This window comes from Lucilia sericata, unplaced genomic scaffold (genome assembly GCF_015586225.1).
Source record: "Lucilia sericata isolate MDLA Ls3-8-SP2 unplaced genomic scaffold, ASM1558622v1 Contig002755F_arrow, whole genome shotgun sequence".
NCBI classification, from domain to species: domain Eukaryota; kingdom Metazoa; phylum Arthropoda; class Insecta; order Diptera; family Calliphoridae; genus Lucilia; species Lucilia sericata.
Genome location: NW_023996468.1, coordinates 13,513 through 34,223, shown reverse-complemented (window position 1 = coordinate 34,223; position 20,711 = coordinate 13,513). Strand labels below are relative to the sequence as shown.

The 20,711-nt window shown below is 26.5% G+C and overlaps 1 long non-coding RNA gene across 1 annotated transcript in view; it reads left to right on the top strand.

Moving 5' to 3' along the window:
* Positions 1 to 20,711, top strand: part of LOC119614279 — a 27,888-nt gene extending 7,177 nt beyond the window's left edge. The window contains exon 3 of the long non-coding RNA XR_005232316.1: positions 20,502 to 20,711. This is a non-coding gene — a long non-coding RNA (uncharacterized LOC119614279). The remainder of the gene's footprint in view (positions 1 to 20,501) is intronic.

Sequence of the window (20,711 nt, the reverse complement as noted above, 5' to 3'; positions counted from 1 at the left end):
TTTTGATTTGTTATAAATTTTTAAAAATCATATAGTTTTCAAAATATTAAATTTCTAATAAACTGTTTTACCATAACGTCACTGTGAATAAAATAAATATTTTGTAAGGGATTTTTAAAAAATTTAGTTTATTTTAATTGGAACATAACTGACTTTAATATCATATAATAAAAGTAAATTTCTTATCCATTTTCGATTTTTTACGAATTTTCAAAAATTAAAAATTTTTTAATTTAACATTTCTTTGTGAATTAGTTACTCTCATTTAATTGTCAATAAAGTCCTTATTTATAACTTAATTTTAATAGAATAAAGCTTATTATGTTGCTAACATATCTAGATTTTAGTGTTAGTAGCAGAATTTCTTTTTTATTTTGTTTACGATTTTTTATAAATTTTTAAAATTTAAAATTTTTCAAAATATTCCATTTGTAATAAACTGTTTTACCATGACGTCACTGTGAATAAATTTAAAATTTTGGAAACGATTTTTATTAAATTTAGCAGATTTTAATTGGAACATATCTATCTTTAATATCAAATAATAAAAGTAACTTTTTTGCCATTTTCGAATTTTTACGAATTTTTAAAAATTTTACATTTTTTACTTTTGCATTTTTTTGCAAATGAGTAAATAAAGTTCTTATTTATACCTTGATTTTAATAGAATAAGGTTTATTTTATTGCTAACATATGTAGTTTATAATGCTAGCAATAGAATTCCTTTTTTATTTTGTTTACAATTTTTTATAAATTTTTAAAAATCATAAATTTTCAAAATCCAAAAATTTTAAATCTTATTTTTCCTATTAAATGAGGTATCGTCCCTTTATTGTAGATTGCAGTCACTATTTATAAACCATATTTTATGAAATATATCTCATTTTATTTGCAACACTTCTATTTTTACTATAAAATAGTAAAAATTATATTTTTTTATAACTTTTGATTTTTTTATAAATTTTTAAAAATTGAAAAAATTTCAATGTTGCATTTCATTGAAAAAATTATAACTTCACATAATTCTGAATAAAATCAATATTTATACAAGGATTATAATGAAACTATCAGATTTTATTCATAACATATAAAGCTTTATGTTCCTTAAAACAGATTTCAATTTTTTCTCAATTTTAATTTTTTATGAATTTTTAAAAATCAAAAATTTTTTCAATTTTGTACTTTCACCAAAATGAGTTACCTTCATTTAATTGTTAATAAATGACATTATTTATTACTTAGTTTTAATAAAATATGTTTTATTTTATTCATTATATAATGGGCGTTCAAGGTCTTAAAATAGCTTAGCTGTCACTTAAGTTTTTGATTTTTAACAAATTTTTAAACATTGAAAAATTTTCAATATTTTGTTTGAAAAAATGTTTGTTTGCTAAAATTTGGTCAATATCTACCAAACTTTTATGCGCTTTAAAAAACAATGTTAGCATAATTTAAAGAAAATTTAAATTCCAAAATTTGTGATATTTTATTTAGACAAATCGACAAAATCGTTCACGAGTTATGCTTAATTTTATATATTTTGTTAAAACCCCATATTCAGGTTTCAAATTCAAAAAATTAATTTTTTAATACATGCATCTAAAAATACTAATAACATTACTAATTAAAGCTTTTTCCATATTCATATCCAAACTTTAAAATTTTTCAATATTAATTCAAATAAAATTTGCATAAAACATTTGTTTTAGAAATCTTGAATAAAGTTAAACATTTTAAGACGAAATAGGCCTATTATTAAGAAAATACTTTCTTTTAATAAAAACCAAAACTTTTTGTTATCAAATTACAATATCAAACTTTAAAAACCTGACAAGAAACAAACCCGTAAAAGCTTTAAGTATTTAAAAACAAAAGACTTAAGTAACAAACTTTAATTTAATAATTTGCTTATAATTACTTAAAAAAAATACAATTTAACAATTATAAATAATAAATTGTATAATTTTAAACATTTAAAAAAAAAAAAAACAAAAAATTTTTGTTAATAAATTATAACAAAAAAACTCCATATTTTATTAATTTTCAATAAACAATGAATGAAAGCAAATAAAAGCACAAATACTTACAACAGTTAAAGGCCATTAACAACAAAAGTGAAGATAAGAAAAAAAAAATTCAAGTACCCCCCCCTTTGTTAACTTTTACTTTTCATTACCGTTAACCAAACAACAAGACAGACAAAAGATCTCTTAACTATCAAGCAAACCAAGCAAGCAACATCGATATCAAAAAATATAACCATGTAACTAAAGAAAAAGGCAACAAAAACAATGCAATACAATATACAACAACACAATACTTTAAAGGCACCATCACCAACGAACCAACCAACCAACGAATGAATATCCAATATAAAAACAATTTTGAAAAAAATTTTCAATAGCAACGAACTTTTGCAAACTGGAGCACAAAGAAATGAAAGTAAAAACTCAAGGGCTCGTTCGCACTTTTCATATTGCAGCTTTAAACATCAGCATGATCAGCTCAACACAACTCACTTACACATTATGGAAATAGTGAGACAGTTAGTAAGCCCAACAGTTAGTCAGTTGGATTGTTCGTCAGTTAGTCTGTCTGACTGTCAATTGCTTTCTTAGTTGTTTATGGCCGGCAATGATATTAAAATGAATATATCCAAACATTATACCGTTAAGGAAAGGAGTTGAAATCATCCATTGTGCTGATGTTTTGCAATGCCACAGACAAGAAATGCATGAATAAACATGTTTTTTTTTTGTTTGTTCCACCACAAACCGGTTGCAAAATAAAACGTGGTAGTTGGTGGTGGCTTTTCTTTTGCATTAACGTAAAAATACTTACTCTACACTGCAGTCGTAAAGCTGGTTTAATTTTTAAGACTTGACAACACACACAACTCACACTCTTTGACTGTTTTTAGTAGTAAGTAAGTTTTGTTGTTGTTGTAATTTCTTTCTTTAAGAAATTACTTCGAAAATAAGCTATGAACGGTATTTTTCGTTTTCGTTTACTCTACTCTTTGTCATACGAAAACAAAAACAACAAAAAAAACGAGTAAGATACCGATGCCATATTGCTGCTGCAACATGCTACTAATTGTTGACCTAATTTCATTTATTCAAGTGAGTGAATTGTTTGTGAATGTGTAAGTGTTTGAAATCAAAAGATACACCTGATACTCTTTGAAGGGGTTCAAGCTGCAATTGTAACTTCCAAAATCCTTAGCCATTTGGGTTATTATGTATGTAATAGCTTTTGAGTTTTTCTAAAAAAGCTTTCATTTAACCTGCAATTTTAGTTAGGTTATGTTAACAGATCCGAAAAATACAACTAGTACATTCGCTCTTTAATTCGAGAGTTCCAAAAGCTTTGTATAAAAAAGAGCTTTAAAAGCTTTTTATAAAAAATAGCTTTAAAAGCTTTTTATAAATAGTCCAAAGGAAGTTTTTCATAAAAAGAACTTTAAAAGCTTTATAAAAAGTTACTTAAAAATCTTTTGAAAAAAAGTTTCAATATAAAAGTTTAGAAAATTCGAGAGCATTTGAAGCTTTGTGTATCAAAAAGCTTTAAAAGATTGTTATAAAAATACATTAAGAAAAGATTAAAAAGCTTTCTATAAAAAATAAGCTTAAAAAATATATATTTTTTTTTAAAAGAGCTTAAAAGCTTTGTCTGAAACGTTTTAAATAACATATTAGAAAGCCTTTTCAAAAAATAGATTAAAATATTTTTATTTTAACATATTAAAAGTGTTTATATAAAAAGCTTTTTTAAAAATCGTAAGCATTTTAAAAAATGTTTGAAAATTCAAGGGCTTTAAAAGCTTTCTATAAAAGGAACTTGTTATGAAAATAGTTTTAAAAGATAATTTAAAAAGTGTTTGAAAAGCTTTTTATAAAAAGAGATTAAAAAGTTTTTCATAGAAAGGATTAAAAAACTTTTTATAAAAGAAGTTTTAAAAGTGTTTTTTCTTATAAAAAGAGTTTTAAAATGTAACCTTTTCAAGAACTTTAAAAGCTTTCTATAAAAGGAGCTTAACAAGTTTTTATGCAAAATATTTTTAGAAGCATTTTATAAAAACCGTCTTAAACATATTTTTATAGAAAAGATTTTAAAAGCTTTCATTAAAGCTTTTTAAATAAAAGAATAAAATGCTTTACAAAAATTTAAAAAGAAGTTTTGTTTTTAAATATAAAGAGTTTCAAACTGTATGTAAGCTTTTTAAAATATGTTCGTATGAAAATACGAGAATTTTTAAAGCTTTTTAGCTTTAAAAAAAGCTTTAAAAACTTTTAACAAAACTAACTAAAAGGCTTCGATTAAACAATAGCTATTAAGCTGTTTATAAAAAAAGTAAAAGATAGAAAGTGAGAAACTTTTTATAAGAAATAATTTAAAAAGCTTTTTATAATAAAGAGCTTAAGAAGTCTTTTATAAGAAAGAGTTTTTAAGCTCTTTTTCTCGAAAGGAGTTCAAAAGCTTCTTACAAGAAAGAGCTTTAAAGGCTTTTTGCAAGAAAGAGCTTAAAAGGCTTTTTGCAAGAAAAAGCTCAAAAAGCTTTTTATAAAAACAGCTTAAAACGCTTATAAAAACAGCTCAAAACGGTTTTTATAAAAACGATTTTAAGAAGCTTTTTATTAGAAAAAGCTTAAAAGCTTTTAATGTTGTCATAAAAAGGTTTTTACAAGAAAGAGCTTAAAAAGCTTTTCATAAAAACATCTTAAAACGCTTATAAAAACAGTTTAAAACTCCTTATAAAAGAAGGAGCTTAAGAAGCTTTTTATAAAAAAGAATTTAAGAAGCTTTTTATATGAAAGAGTTTCGTTCCTAATCATAAGAGTGCAATATCTAAACTTTTATAACATCGAGCTTTTAAGCATTCCTCGTATATAAAGAAAGAACGAGTTATATTGCTTCAGATTTTAAAGCAGAAAACGCCAGAGTGTGCTTTATTGTCTAAACATTGAAAAGTATTGCATCAAGCTTTAACGATATATCAAGTTTTTAATAAGCGTAAAACATGTCTCAAGTGTAATTGTACGAATTTTATTGTTATTATATTTGTACCAAAAAAAAAAGGTGTATTCAGTAGCAAAATGTAAAGTAACAAAAATTATATTTACGCTCGGTTGGTTACCCGGTTGATAGGCTACACTTACACATATTCATACCTACATACAAACACACATTTATACATATATTTCGATACTCGTATTTATTTAGTATTTTTATTCAGTTGATTTTCGAGATGTGTTGCATTGTTTTGTGGCATGATATCAAAGTGTTGGCATTTTTATATGGTTTATGCACCAGATGTGCATGCATGCTGCTGCACTTTTTCAAATGCTCTCTCAGTCGGTTGTTCATTGTTTTTATTCAGTTAATCTTGGTTTTTGCGAAGAAAGTGGTTTTCATTTTCCTTATTAAATTACAAGTTTACGAATGAATTAAAATCAGCCACTAGAGTAACACTCACTCATATATTGTTTGGACTTGTTTTTGTAGTTTCTTTTTTTTTTTTTTGCAAAGTTTCGTTTCTTAGTTGTTTTTTGATTGCTGAAGCCTTGACAATCATTTCAAATACGTAGATTTTTTATTCGTTTTTGTTGCTTTTTGCAAAATTTCCAACAAAATGGCAAATGCTGTTTTATCTTTAATGTTTGATTAATTTATGCAGACATTTGTTTGTTAAATTTATAGATTTAACCGAAAATGATAATAAATCATAACGAAAATAATGATTTTTTTAAGTTAATTTTTGGAAAATTTATTACAAAGTAAAATGTAAGAAAAATTGTAGAAATTTTTGTTTGAAAATATTAGTAAATGAATGTTTAATTTATGCAAAATTAAAAGAAATTTTTGTAAAAGTAAATTTGAAAGTTTTGAAGTTTAAATTACAATCAAAATATATTAATTTAACTGCCTAAAAGTATGCTTTTGTCAAATTTAATGTCAACTATTATAAACAAACTCTTGGAATATTCTCGAAAAAACTCATAAATATTGGAAAATGTTGCTAAATTTCTTTCAAATACTATTAAAAAATTGATAATTAGTTAAAATTCCTAATTCAGCTCAATACCTTAATTGTCACAGAACTCGAAAGGAGTTAACAATTAACTCCTTTCCAAACATGCAGCGATATTAACGCTGTTAGTTAGATTTTAAATAAATTGTTAGAACTAGCACAGATTTCAACCACCAAAGAATTAGCCACAAGACTAGTTTTGTGCAAATTTATAAACATTCATGATAAACAAACTCTAGGAATATTCGCGAATAACAAATATTATTATAAATTTTTGATTTTTTTAAATTATTTCAACAGATTTATACTCTATTATAAAAATTTAATTGAAACTTTTCTAAAATTTCCAACAAATACTTAATTACAACAAACGAAAATTTGGAAATATGATCAACTAAAATCTACTAAAGTTTAACAATTAACTCTCTAAATAACGGCATTTCAAACTTAATCTTTTAAGCAAATATTCAAAAAATATTTAACAAAAAACTAAACATCAAAAGCTTAATAATAGTAAGCATTTAACCAAAAATTAAACAAAACCCAAATACCTTAATGCTAAACAAATATATTAACGAAATTAATTAATTATTTAAATACTCAAGCTATTGTTTTACAAACCTAAATAAGTTAAAAAAAATAACCAAATAAATTGCTTAAAAAAATCTTTATAAAAATCGAAAGTTAATTAGCACCTTTAAATTGATATTTGGTTATTCTCATACAATTTCAAACATAATTAAATTATGAAAGTTAGAAAAGAAAACAATTTTCAAAACCACATATTTCTAATAATTGTGTTGGCATTAAGTAAAGAGAAAATCTTAAGGAATTACTTAATTTAACAAAAATAATTATTTAAGAAAATACTAATTTATTATCTACACTTTCCCTATCAAAAAGATAAAGTAAATTGAAAGAAATAAAAAGTAGTTATTTAAAGTGGGTGAAGTACAAATGTGCGAAAAAACACAACATGAGCTCATATGGTTTAAATAAATAAAGTTTAGCACAAAAACATAGGAATAAATAATTGACAAAATTTTTATTTAAAAGCATTTTTCTTTTATTTTTAAGCTAAAAAAACAGTTTCTTAAAATCTAAATCTGTTAGGGATTAACAAAAGAAACTCCTCTAAAAACGTTAAGAATTCATAAGTAGTTACAAAATTTCAGAATTATAGCATTTTTCCTTCACTTTTTGAAAAAATGCTACGCCTCTGTTTCGTTTTAAAATAATTATGTGCAAAATAATCTGCAGTTTAAACTAGAGCAAAGAAAATTGTATGAATTCATGATTTTGTTTCATACATATATTTTACATAATTCTCAAGCTTATCAAGCTTTATTTTCATTGTGTCTTCTGTCATTTGTGTGACACTTTGACTTTTTGCTCCAACTGCATTCTTATAGTTTGTTAGTATTTTGTGAATTTTGTTGTAGTTCATTCCACAACGAAAAAATAACAAAAACCCATGTCAAAGTTGTTGTTGGCATAGCGTTGATAACAATAATTATATGCGGCATATAGTAGGATTATTGCAACATAGTTGTTTTGGTGTTTTATTGTTTACTTACTTAAGTAGACTATGGAATAGTCCACGAACTACCGACTTAAATATAGGCTTGACTATAGACAAGATCATAGTCATACATAGTCATACACTAAACTATAGAATAGACTGGTATTTAAACTAAGCTATGGACTAGACATTAGGCTACTCTATAGTCTAGTCTATAGTCTAGTCTATGTCTAGTCTATAGTCTAGTCTATAGTCTAGTCTATAGTCTAGTCTATAGTCTAGTCTATAGTCTAGTCTATAGTCTAGTCTATAGTCTAGTCTGTAGTCTAGTCTATAGTCTAGTCTATAGTCTAGTCTATAGTCTAGTCTATAGTCTAGTCTATAGTCTAGTCTATAGTCTAGTCTATAGTCTAGTCTATAGTCTAGTCTATAGTCTAGTCTATAGTCTAGTCTATAGTCTAGTCTATAGTCTAGTCTATAGTCTAGTCTATAGTCTAGTCTATAGTCTAGTCTATAGTCTAGTCTATAGTCTAGTCTATAGTCTAGTCTATAGTCTAGTCTATAGTCTAGTCTATAGTCTAGTCTATAGTCTAGTCTATAGTCTAGTCTATAGTCTAGTCTATAGTCTAGTCTATAGTCTAGTCTATAGTCTAGTCTATAGTCTAGTCTATAGTCTAGTCTATAGTCTAGTCTATAGTCTAGTCTATAGTCTAGTCTATAGTCTAGTCTATAGTCCAGTCTATAGTCTAGTCTATAGTCTAGTCTATAGTCTAGTCTATAGTCTAGTCTATAGTCTAGTCTATAGTCTAGTCTATAGTCTAGTCTATAGTCTAGTCTATAGTCTAGTCTATAGTCTAGTCTATAGTCTAGTCTATAGTCTAGTCTATAGTCTAGTCTAGTCTAGTCTATAGTCTAGTCTATAGTCTAGTCTATAGTCTAGTCTATAGTCTAGTCTATAGTCTAGTCTATAGTCTAGTCTATAGTCTAGTCTATAGTCTAGTCTATAGTCTAGTCTATAGTCTAGTCTATAGTCTAGTCTATAGTCTAGTCTATAGTCTAGTCTATAGTCTAGTCTATAGTCTAGTCTATAGTCTAGTCTATAGTCTAGTCTATAGTCTAGTCTATAGTCTAGTCTATAGTCTAGTCTATAGTCTAGTCTATAGTCTAGTCTATAGTCTAGTCTATAGTCTAGTCTATAGTCTAGTCTATAGTCTAGTCTATAGTCTAGTCTATAGTCTAGTCTATAGTCTAGTCTATAGTCTATAGTCTAGTCTATAGTCTAGTCTATAGTCTAGTCTATAGTCTAGTCTATAGTCTAGTCTATAGTCTAGTCTATAGTCTAGTCTATAGTCTAGTCTATAGTCTAGTCTATAGTCTAGTCTATAGTCTAGTCTATAGTCTAGTCTATAGTCTAGTCTATAGTCTAGTCTATAGTCTAGTCTATAGTCTAGTCTATAGTCTAGTCTATAGTCTAGTCTATAGTCTAGTCTATAGTCTAGTCTATAGTCTAGTCTATAGTCTAGTCTATAGTCTAGTCTATAGTCTAGTCTATAGTCTAGTCTATAGTCTAGTCTATAGTCTAGTCTATAGTCTAGTCTATAGTCTAGTCTATAGTCTAGTCTATAGTCTAGTCTATAGTCTAGTGTATAGTCTAGTCTATAGTCTAGTCTATAGTCTAGTCTATAGTCTAGTCTATAGTCTAGTCTATAGTCTAGTCTATAGTCTAGTCTATAGTCTAGTCTATAGTCTAGTCTATAGTCTAGTCTATAGTCTAGTCTATAGTCTAGTCTATAGTCTAGTCTATAGTCTAGTCTATAGTCTAGTCTATAGTCTAGTCTATAGTCTAGTCTATAGTCTAGTCTATAGTCTAGTCTATAGTCTAGTCTATAGTCTAGTCTATAGTCTAGTCTATAGTCTAGTCTATAGTCTAGTCTATAGTCTAGTCTATAGTCTAGTCTATAGTCTAGTCTATAGTCTAGTCTATAGTCTAGTCTATAGTCTAGTCTATAGTCTAGTCTATAGTCTAGTCTATAGTCTAGTCTATAGTCTAGTCTATAGTCTAGTCTATAGTCTAGTCTATAGTCTAGTCTATAGTCTAGTCTATAGTCTAGTCTATAGTCTGGTCTATAGTCTAGTCTATAGTCTAGTCTATAGTCTAGTCTATAGTCTAGTGTATAGTCTAGTCTATAGTCTAGTCTATAGTCTAGTCTATAGTCTAGTCTATAGTCTAGTCTATAGTCTAGTCTATAGTCTAGTCTATAGTTTAGTGTATAGTCTAGTCTACACTCTAGTCTATGCTATAATCTATCGTCTAGTCTATTGTCTAGTATATAGTCTAATCCATAATCAAGTCTATAGTCTAGTCCATAGTCTAGTCTATAGTCTAGTCTATAGTCTAGTCTATAGTCTAGTCTATAGCCTAGTCTATAGTGTAATCTATAGTCTAGTCTATAATATAGTCTTAAGTCTAGTATATAGTTTTGTCTAGTATATAGTTTTGTCTATAGACTAGCCTAGTCTAGCCTAATATCTAGTGTACAGCCTAGTTTAGAGTATAGTTGCTGTCATATATTATTGTCTATGGGCTTGACTATACTTTAGTCTATGTATATAGTTTGGTCTTTACATTAGACTTTAGTCTGGTGTTTAGTCTAATCTATAGTCAAGTCGATAGTTTAGGCTATTCAATTTTATATTTTAATAAAATTTCTTAATACATATTTTAATTCTTAATAAATAACATAAATCAATCTCCTGTTGTGTTTGTTAACTTTATTATAATTTTTTTATAATTTTTCTCGATTTATTTTTAATATAAAAACACAATATTTAATGATTATTTCAATTTAAATTCCAATTTCACTTTCACATACTCTTGCACATGTTTTAATTTAACTTTGTTGCTTGTGGTTGTTGTAGATTTTTTGCTTGATTTTTTTAAGACGAAAAAAAAAAACACTCCTTTCCACTCCAAATATTGCTCCAGACCAAGAGCAGTTTTTGCCGTTTATGTAGAAGAGTTTTTTCTTTTTCTAAAAAAAAACATACAAACAAGTATACAAATGTAAGTAATTGTGTTTGTAGTATGATAATGAAGTCAAAGTGAAAAAACAACAAAGATTGCCTTGCCACAATTTGTTTATGTTTGTTAAACTGCGTTTTTTTATGTTGTTGCTGTTGTTTTGTTTTTTTTTTTTTTTGGTTTAACGATTTATAGATAGCAAAACGTTTAAAAACCGCTAAAGACAACTACAACACAGAAAAAAAATTATCACAAAAGTTAAATTGTTGTAGTTATTGTTGTAGCTGTTAGCAAAACTTTTAATGGTTTTTGAACAAAATACAACAATATTAATAACAACATTCATAACAGCTTATGGTTAAAACCACAAAAACAAAAGCATCTAGTTGCTTTTTAACTAATTAAAATATATATAAACTATCATTAAAATTACCACAATTTCAGCAACAATAACAACAGAAAAGGAGAAAATTCTTTGAATTTGTTGTTTTATGAAATAATTAAAAAACTATTTGTTGTTAAAAAAGTTATTTTCAAGTTTGTTGCTTAACTCTTTTGTTTAGTTGTGCTGTGCTTTTAACCCAAAAATACACTAATAAATGTATAATTTTTGGAAATTATTTTATAATTAAGCTTATTAATTATTAATTTTTCTTAATTAGCTTTAAAAGCTTAATTAACAGTTTGCATGGAGATAGCAAGTGTGATGCTCTTAATTAGTAATTTGGAAAGGTGTTCTTATTATTAAAAATAAATTGAAGTTGTTGTAGACACTTCTTTTAAATTGTGTTCATAATAAGAAATTGAGAAGTTTAAATAAATACATTTATTTTTAATTAAGTTAAATTTTATTTAAAGTTGTATAGACTTAAATTAAATTTACTTTAAAATCAGTTTTAATTTGAATATTTTCGAACTTTCGATTGGAATTTAGACTTTAGTACTGCATATAGTCTTGACTATAGCCTAGTCTATTGTCTTGTCTGTAGTTTAGTCTAGAGTATAGACAAGACTATAGTCTAGACTATGTAACAGTCTAGCCTATAGTCTTGTTTATAGTCTTATCTACGATATAGCTTATAGACTAATTTTGAGTCTAATTTTTAGTTTATAATCTAGTCTATTATCTAGTATATAGTCTAGTCTATAGTCTAGTCTATAGTCTAGTCTATAGTCTAGTCTATAGTCTAGTCTATAGTTAGTCTATGTTAGTCTATAGTCTAGTCTATAGTCTAGTCTATAGTCTAGTCTATAGTCTAGTCTATAGTCTAGTCTATAGTCTAGTCTATAGTCTAGTCTATAGTCCTAGTCTATAGTCTAGTCTATAGTCTAGTCTATAGTCTAGTCTATAGTCTAGTCCTATAGTCCTAGTCTATAGTCTAGTCTAGTAGTCTAGTCTATAGTCTAGTCTATAGTCTAGTCTATAGTCTAGTCTATAGTCTAGTCTAGTCTATTAGTCTAGTCTATAGTCTAGTCTATAGTCTAGTCTATAGTCCTAGTCTATAGTCTAGTCTATAGTCTAGTCTATAGTCTAGTATAGTCTAGTCTAGTCTAGTCTATAGTCTAGTCTATAGTCTAGTCTATAGTCTAGTCTATAGTCTAGCCTATAGTCTAGTCTATAGTCTAGTCTAGTCTATAGTCTAGTCTATAGTCTAGTCTATAGTCTAGTCTATAGTCTAGTCTATAGTCTAGTCTATAGTCTAGTCTATAGTCTAGTCTATAGTCTAGTCTATAGTCTAGTCTATAGTCTAGTCTATAGTCTAGTCTATAGTCTAGTCTATAGTCTAGTCTATAGTCTAGTCTATAGTCTAGTCTATAGTCTAGTCTATAGTCTAGTCTATAGTCTAGTCTATAGTCTAGTCTATAGTCTAGTCTATAGTCTAGTCTATAGTCTAGTCTATAGTCTAGTCTATAGTCTAGTCTATAGTCTAGTCTATAGTCTAGTCTATAGTCTAGTCTATAGTCTAGTCTATAGTCTAGTCTATAGTCTAGTCTATAGTCTAGTCTATAGTCTAGTCTATAGTCTAGTCTATAGTCTAGTCTTTAGTCTAGTTTATAGTCTAGTCTATAGTCTAGTCTATAGTCTAGTCTATAGTCTAGTCTATAGTCTAGTCTATAGTCTAGTCTATAGTCTAGTCTTTAGTCTAGTCTATAGTCTAGTCTATAGTCTAGTCTATAGTCTAGTCTATAGTCTAGTCTATAGTCTAGTCTATAGTCTAGTCTATAGTCTAGTCTATAGTCTAGTCTATAGTCTAGTCTATAGTCTAGTCTATAGTCTAGTCTATAGTCTAGTCTATAGTCTAGTCTATAGTCTAGTCTATAGTCTAGTCTATAGTCTAGTCTATAGTCTAGTCTATAGTCTAGTCTATAGTCTAGTCTATAGTCTAGTCTATAGTCTAGTCTATAGTCTAGTCTATAGTCTAGTCTATAGTCTAGTCTATAGTCTAGTCTATAGTCTAGTCTATAGTCTAGTCTATAGTCTAGTCTATAGTCTAGTCTATAGTCTAGTCTATAGTCTAGTCTATAGTCTAGTCTATAGTCTAGTCTATAGTCTAGTCTATAGTCTAGTCTATAGTCTAGTCTATAGTCTAGTCTATAGTCTAGTCTTATAGTCTAGTCTATAGTCTAGTCTATAGTCTAGTCTATAGTCTAGTCTATAGTCTAGTCTATAGTCTAGTCTATAGTCTAGTCTATAGTCTAGTCTATAGTCTAGTCTATAATCTAGTCTATAGTCTAGTCTATAGTCTAGTCTATAGTCTAGTCTATAGTCTAGTCTTTAGTCTTGGTTATAATCTAGTCTTTAGTCTTGGTTATAGTCTAGTCTTTAGTCTTGGTTATAGTCTAGTCTATAGTATAGTTTATAGACTAATCTTAAGTCGAGTTTTAGTTTATTGTCTAGTCTATAGTATATAATATAGTCTAATCTACAGTCTATTGTATAGTCTAGTCTATAGTTTAAAATATAGTATAGTCTACAGTCTAGTCTATAGTGAAGTCTATAATCTAGTCTATAGTCTTGTATATAGTCTAGTATACAGTCTAGTCTATATTCTTGTTTATATTCTAGTCTATAGTATAGTTTATAGACTAATCTGGAGTCTAGTTTTTAGTTTATAGTCTAATCTATACTATAGTCGATAGTCTAGTATATAGTCCAGTCTATAGTATAGTCTATAGTTTAGTCTATAGTTTAGTCTATAGTTTAGTCCATAGTCTAGTTTATAGTCTAGTTTATAGTCTAGTATACAGTCTAGTCTATAGACGTCTCTATATTCTAGGCTATAGTTTGGTCTGTAGTATGGTCAATAGTATAGTCTTTAATCTAGTCTATTGTCTAGTCTATAGTCTAGTGTACAGTATGTTATATGGTTTAGACTACAGTCAAGCCTGTAGCTTAGTCTATAGTCTAGTCTATAGTCTAATCTATAGTATAGTCTATAGTCTAGTCTATAGTCTAGGCTATAGAATAGTCTTTAGTCCAGTCTATTGTCTAGTCTATAGTCTTGTCTGTAGTCCAGTTTATTCTATAGTCTAGTCTATAGGCTACTTTGATATTCATCATTATTTTAAAATTATTTACAAAAAGTTCAAGTACGAAGCTCAAAAAAATGTTTAAGATTCTGCAAATGAAAAAATGATTAATTTAAATTTCACTTTTTGTTTTTTTTTAATAAAATGCAAATATTGAATCAAACTCTAAAAAAATGCAAAAAAAAAAAAAAATGTAAATATTTGTTTTGATTTCAAAAATCTAAACAAAATAAGACACAAAAATACAGATAAATACATATAAAAATATCAGTATATTTAAAGAAAAAAAAAAAAAAAAACAGAAATGTGTGAAATATTTTACACAACAATAAGTAACAGAAAACAAAAATCCCTTGAATGTAAACGTACTTCCCATTTCGTAAACCTTGAGTAGAAGAAGAAAAAAACTTTCACTTAAACTTCAGAAAAAAAACAGACAAAAAATAGTGTTGTTTAAACAATAAACAAAACAAATAAAAAAACACTATCTACTCGTCTCACAACATCTTAAAATACAACAACAACAAAAATCGTAATCATAAAAAACACAAAATTGCTTGAAAGCGCTTATTTAACACAATGAATGGCAAACAATAGAAACCAAAAATATGCTGTTGCTATTGCCGCTGGTTTGTCTCAATTGGCTTCTTTCTAGCAAGTATTACTAACATTTTGTTTTCAAAGTAAAAATAATAAAAATAGAAAGAAACTTTTTTGAAATATAAACTACCAACAACAAGGGAGATTTAATATCACCCAAGTACTTACTCATACATTTATCTCAATAGATTGTCCATTATTTCATAAAACTATTTTCAATCTTCGATTTGTTAATACAAAAAATAAATAAAAAATCCCAGAAATTTCAGTTAAACAATTCTTTGGTCTACAAACATTTATTACGTAAAGGTCGCTTGTATAAAAATGCTATTTTTTTCTACAAAATTTTCTGAAATTAAGCAAAAACCTAAACATAAAACCAGCAGAAATTTGAAACGCTTTAAAGTGAAATTATGTTTGAGACTCTTTTTCTTTCTTTTGTATTGAAAGTTTTTTATGGTGACTGTTTTTTATGTTGTTGTTGTTTTTTCTTTAATTCAAATACTATGTATTTTATTTGTCTTAACTGACCTTTCACATTTTATGGAAATTGTTTTTTTTTTTTTTTTTTTTTTTCAAAACTCATGCCATTGACTTTTGTTTTAAGTGGCCGGTCAAGTTGTATTCGTAGTGATTGTCATCGAAAAATGTTTAAAATACAATCGATTTTGTATTGTTTTGTTTAATTTTGTTTAACTAACGAGTTATAGATGTTGACATTTTTTCAAACAAATCATATTTTCACTTTATGCAGGCAGCGGAGATTTTGAATATGACAAATATTTTGGGAGTTATAGATCAATATTTTTTAATTTTAATGAAAATACACTTAAATTGTCTTTAAATATAAAATTTCCCTTAAAGGGAAATTTTTAAAATATAAGGAAAATTTCTATATTTTTGTAAAATTTAGCTTATTAATTAAATTTTAACAAAATTATACAGAAATTAATATAAATTTTTCAAAAACTAAAATTTTCCTTAAAGGGAAAAAATATGGAGAATTTCTAAACTAGTTTTAAATTTTTCTTATTTAATTAATTTGAAGTAAAATTATGAAAAAAATAATAAAATTTCCCTTAAGGGAAATTTTTAAAATATTAGTAATATTTCTAAATTTTTGTAAAATTTCTCTTATAAACTATATTGAAACAAAATTATGGAAAAATTAATAAAATTTCCTCAAAAACTTAAATTTCCTTTAAAGGGGAATTTTTTAAAAATAAAGGAAATTTTTAAATTGGTATAAAATTTCTTTTATAAACTAAATTGAAACAAAATTATGGAAAAATAAATAAAATTTTCTCAAAAACTAAAATTTCCCTTAAAGGGAAATTGTTAAAATATAAGGGAAATTTCTAAATTTTTGCAAAATTTCTTTTATAAACTAAATTGAAACAAAATTATGGAAAAATTAATAAAATTTTCTCAAAAACTAAAATTTCCCTTAAAGGAAAATTTTTAAAATATAAGGGAAATTTCTAAATTTTTGCAAAATTTCTCATATAAACTAAATTGAAACAAAATTATGGAAAAATTAATAAAATTTTCTCGAAAACTAAAATTTCCTTTAAAGGGAAATTTTTTAAAAAGAAGGGAAATTTCTAAATTGGTTTATAATTTATCTTATTAATTAAATTTAAACAAAATTATGGAAAAATTAATAAAATTGTCTGTAAAACTAAAATTTCCTTTTAGGGAAATTTTTTAAAAAGAAGGGAAATTTCTAAATTTGTGTAAAATTTATCTTATTAATTAAATTTAAACAAAATTATAGAAAAATTAATAAAATTTTCTCAAAAACTAAAATTTTCCTTAAGGGGAAATTTTTGAAAAAGAAGGGAAATTTCTAAATTGGTGAAAAATTTATCTTATTAATTAAATTTAAACAAAATTATGGAAAAATTAATATAAATTTTTCGAAAACCAAAAATTCCCTTAAAGGGACATTTTTAAAAAAGAAGGGAAATTTCTAAATTCTTATAAAATATGTAAATGAAACTTTCAAAAATTGTTGATATTTAAATAATAACAATATTAAAGAAAGTTATTAAAAATTTACCAAAATATAAAAATTCCCTCTAAGGAAAATTTACTTATACAAAGGAAATTTTCAAAATTTCGTATTTTTATATATATTTTCAAGTTAAAATACAATTTATGACAAATTGTTAAATTGAATTATCCCTCTTAGGAAAATTTCCAAAATTTTATAAAAATTATTTAAAAAAAACTTAAAAATAAGATTTTCCAATTAAAATTTCTAACATTTTATTTAATTTCAATGTTTTATTTAAATCTAAATAAATTACTAAGGGCCAATATCGCAACCTCCGATTATCGTTTAACAGGTGGATATATTGCCGGTTAAAATAATTTTTGTATGTAAAATGTCAATTTATCGTTATGATAAAACATAATCAGACAATGAGAAAACTTTTTGAACTTTTATAAAGATTAATTTTTAAATTAATAACAAACTCTCGAGCAAAATTATTGCATAACATTAAAACAAGTTCGTTTTCTAAGTCTTTTGATTTTTCATGAATATTCATGGTAAATTAAAGACTTAATGTTAATATTAATTTCATTTACATAAATATTTAAATAAAACACCACAAAAACAAACAAAATAAATGACTATATCCAAGAAATTGTTACATAAGAAAGTAAAAACTGTATGCAAAATAACTGTGACTTCCTTTCACACTGTAAACTCCATGAAATGCTAAATAATTCCCATGAATTTCATAATAAATAAACCAACGTCTCCAACAACTAGAAAAGAGAAAAAAAAACAAAAACACTTACCTTTTCAACCTAAATACAGCAAGAACTACAATATTTACTATGAGTAAAAATTAAATGAATGAATGAAATAAATAAAAACCAGACATAATATGACTAACGTGTCATGTTTAACATTAAATTGTTGTTGTTGTTGTTGTAGTGGCAGTAGCAAACTTTAGAAGTTGTTAACAAGGCCACTGTTCGAAATAAAAGCCAACAACAAAGTTAGTTCTATCCCAGCAGCCACAACAAATTGTCTGGCGAGGTTCTTGCAAACAAATTGTCTTTTAAACTCACATACACAGATACTCACAACAACAACAAAATTACTAAAATAAATAAACTATAAACACGTGAGCTGATTAGAAGCAGGAACAACAAAAAGAACGTTAAAGTAAAAAAGAATAAATGGAATAGCTGTAGCAGCAGCAGCAGCAGACGTAGTAGTGCTGTTAGTAATTTGTTGCTGTTGTTTTTTATTGCTGCTGCTGCATTATTGTTCTTTGGGTTAATAGCACACTTGTCTTGTCCAATAACTTTAGCACATGGTAAAAGATGTTTTATGACTGTATTTAAAAAAAAGTCTAGAGTCAATGTTGTCTCTCCATAAAATAAAAAAACGAAAAACTTTAAAAAGAAGTCTAAAATCATAATAAACTATAAAGTTTAAGAGAATAATTTGCTAGTTTTAAAATTTATGAATTAAGAGAGGCAATGAGTGTGTTTAAAAGTTAGAGAGTGTTAAGATAAGATGTTGTGATGATTTATTTGTAAACGAGTTGCCAGTTAACGGGGAAATGTTTTAGTTGAAAGTGGTAATGTTTTGTGTAAACAATTCACAAGTGTTGCAAACAAACTTAGATATTGTGAATGAACAGTTTAGAGAACCAAGCAATTTTTTCCTCGTTTTTAAACTAAAATGGGAAGAGAATGGAACATAATATTATTATTGGAAAACATTATTGAACTTGTAAACAATTTCCAGTTATTAGGATAGAATAAACACCAACTATTATGAATGAACAGTTCTCGAAACATTCACGATATAAAATATAGCTGGGATACAACATTTATACGATGACATCGTCCAAAGATCTTTGGATCGACAACCGTAGTCTCTATATACAACTCTCTCACTCACAATAATAGAAACCAAGTTTTTTATCACTTTAAACACTTAATTCTCTATCATTCGAGATACCTCGTCATAAAAATTGAAATCTCTTTACCTTTTATGTATCCAGATAAGTTCGAGGATCGAATAAACCGATGTTTAATTTTACTTATTCATTACACATATATAAAAGCTCAATGTTGTAAAAATATAGTGAGAAAGATTGCTTAGTCAGTTTTAAACAAAAACCAGTAGTTATAGATTAGCAAGAAAAGCTGAACCCATTGTAGAACCCACGAGCAAGAATAGATCCCTTAAACGACACTTGAAATTTCCAAATAAAACCAACCAGTTTCTCTGATAATGAGATGAATGGATGGATCAACATACATATATAAAAGCTCAGAGTTTTGAAAAGTTAGAGAGAGATTGCTTAGTTAGTTTTAATCAAAAAAACAGTTGAAAGTTGTTATCGATTTGCAGTAAAAACTAAACCTTCTAGGTAGAAGGGATCAACAGTTGATACTTCTAAATTAAGGCAACCAGATTCTGCGACAATGATATGGATGGATTTGAGATATATTCTGAACAACTTCTTCGAACCTACAAGGAGTAAAGCTTTATAAATCCCTTTAAAAGGATTTGATTTTCTCCTTTAACGTAGGTATCTTGGGCAATAAAGATATATCGACATATCCCAGAAACGCTAATTATGTGTCAACTGGATTAACTTGAAGCTTCAAGAAATAAAGCTTCAAGCTCCAAAACGGTTTTGATCTTTCCCCTTTAATGTGTTTGTCTTGGCCAATTCATCAGCTATACAATTATTATTATCGAAACCCATAATTGATATATCCTAGAATGTAGCATTGTAATCATTCCCTCATATCTCTTGCGAATCTATAACGGGCGCCAAAAGACGATTTTTTCTATTCTTTTTTTAAAGCAGCTTTTTTAGAAATTGAAATATATGTCTCTTTCTCTCATTGAATTAGTTACTGATCCATCATTATATCTCATAAAAACCAAAGTCTCTCGATCTCTTAGTTATAGTAGCAATATACAGTTAAGTTCAGTCAATAACATTTAATCTGCTCTTTGTTCAATCTTGATGCATGTCTTAGGATTCTTTTGAAGAGATCGTTCTCTCCAAATAGATTAGAAAAGATAAACAACAAACAACAAAACCTTGATACGTGTTTATTTTTGTTTAAATGTGCAGGAATCCTTCAAAATTATTTCTATTTCGGCGATAGACTATCGAACACTTGGTTCCAATAACTTATCAGAAGGAATTTGCAATCAAACTTGAACTTTTTAACACCTCTAACTACTCTTAATGACAAATAAAAGATCTTTTGGAGATTTTGCTTACTTTCAATAAGTCTTTGAAAATAACTTACAATCTGGCATCTCGCGCCTCATTATTACTATGATTTTATGAGTGTTTGTATGTATATTTAGAAAACTGTCAAGTTAACAGCTTTCTTTTAGCCACAGCTAATAAACCAAGCAACTAACAACATTCACTTGTAACCAAGACTTGTTCGAAGCATCTACTTTAAGTTTAAAATAACGCAGAAAAATAATAAAATCAAAAGAAAAACGAAAGATACATTTAAAATTATAAAAAAAGAAAAGAAAAACAACAGTAACAACAATAATAATAAAAATAATAAAAAAAGAAAAACAACTTTATAGAGTGAAACTTTTTTTCTCAGTTGATTTGTTTTCAAAAAAAAAATTAAAAATTATTATAAAAATTAAAAAAATTTAAGTAATGGCTCACATTAAATATTATAAAAAAAGGTTAAAATTTTAAACAATTATCTTTCAAAAATGTTAAATAAATTATTGATTAATAAGTTTTCTTTTCTCTTTCTCATTACAGTTAAAAAAATTGTGTGTGCATTTTATTTATGTTCATCCAAAACTTCGGACGTTACGGTATAAATTAAGGATCTTTAAAACTATCTCCCTATCTACTTTTTTTCACACACCCCCCTCTTAAAACCACAACACACATACACACACAATGGGACGACAACATAGGCATAGATCAAATTGGCTGGCGTTATTTTGTTTAGTGTTAACCCTAAAA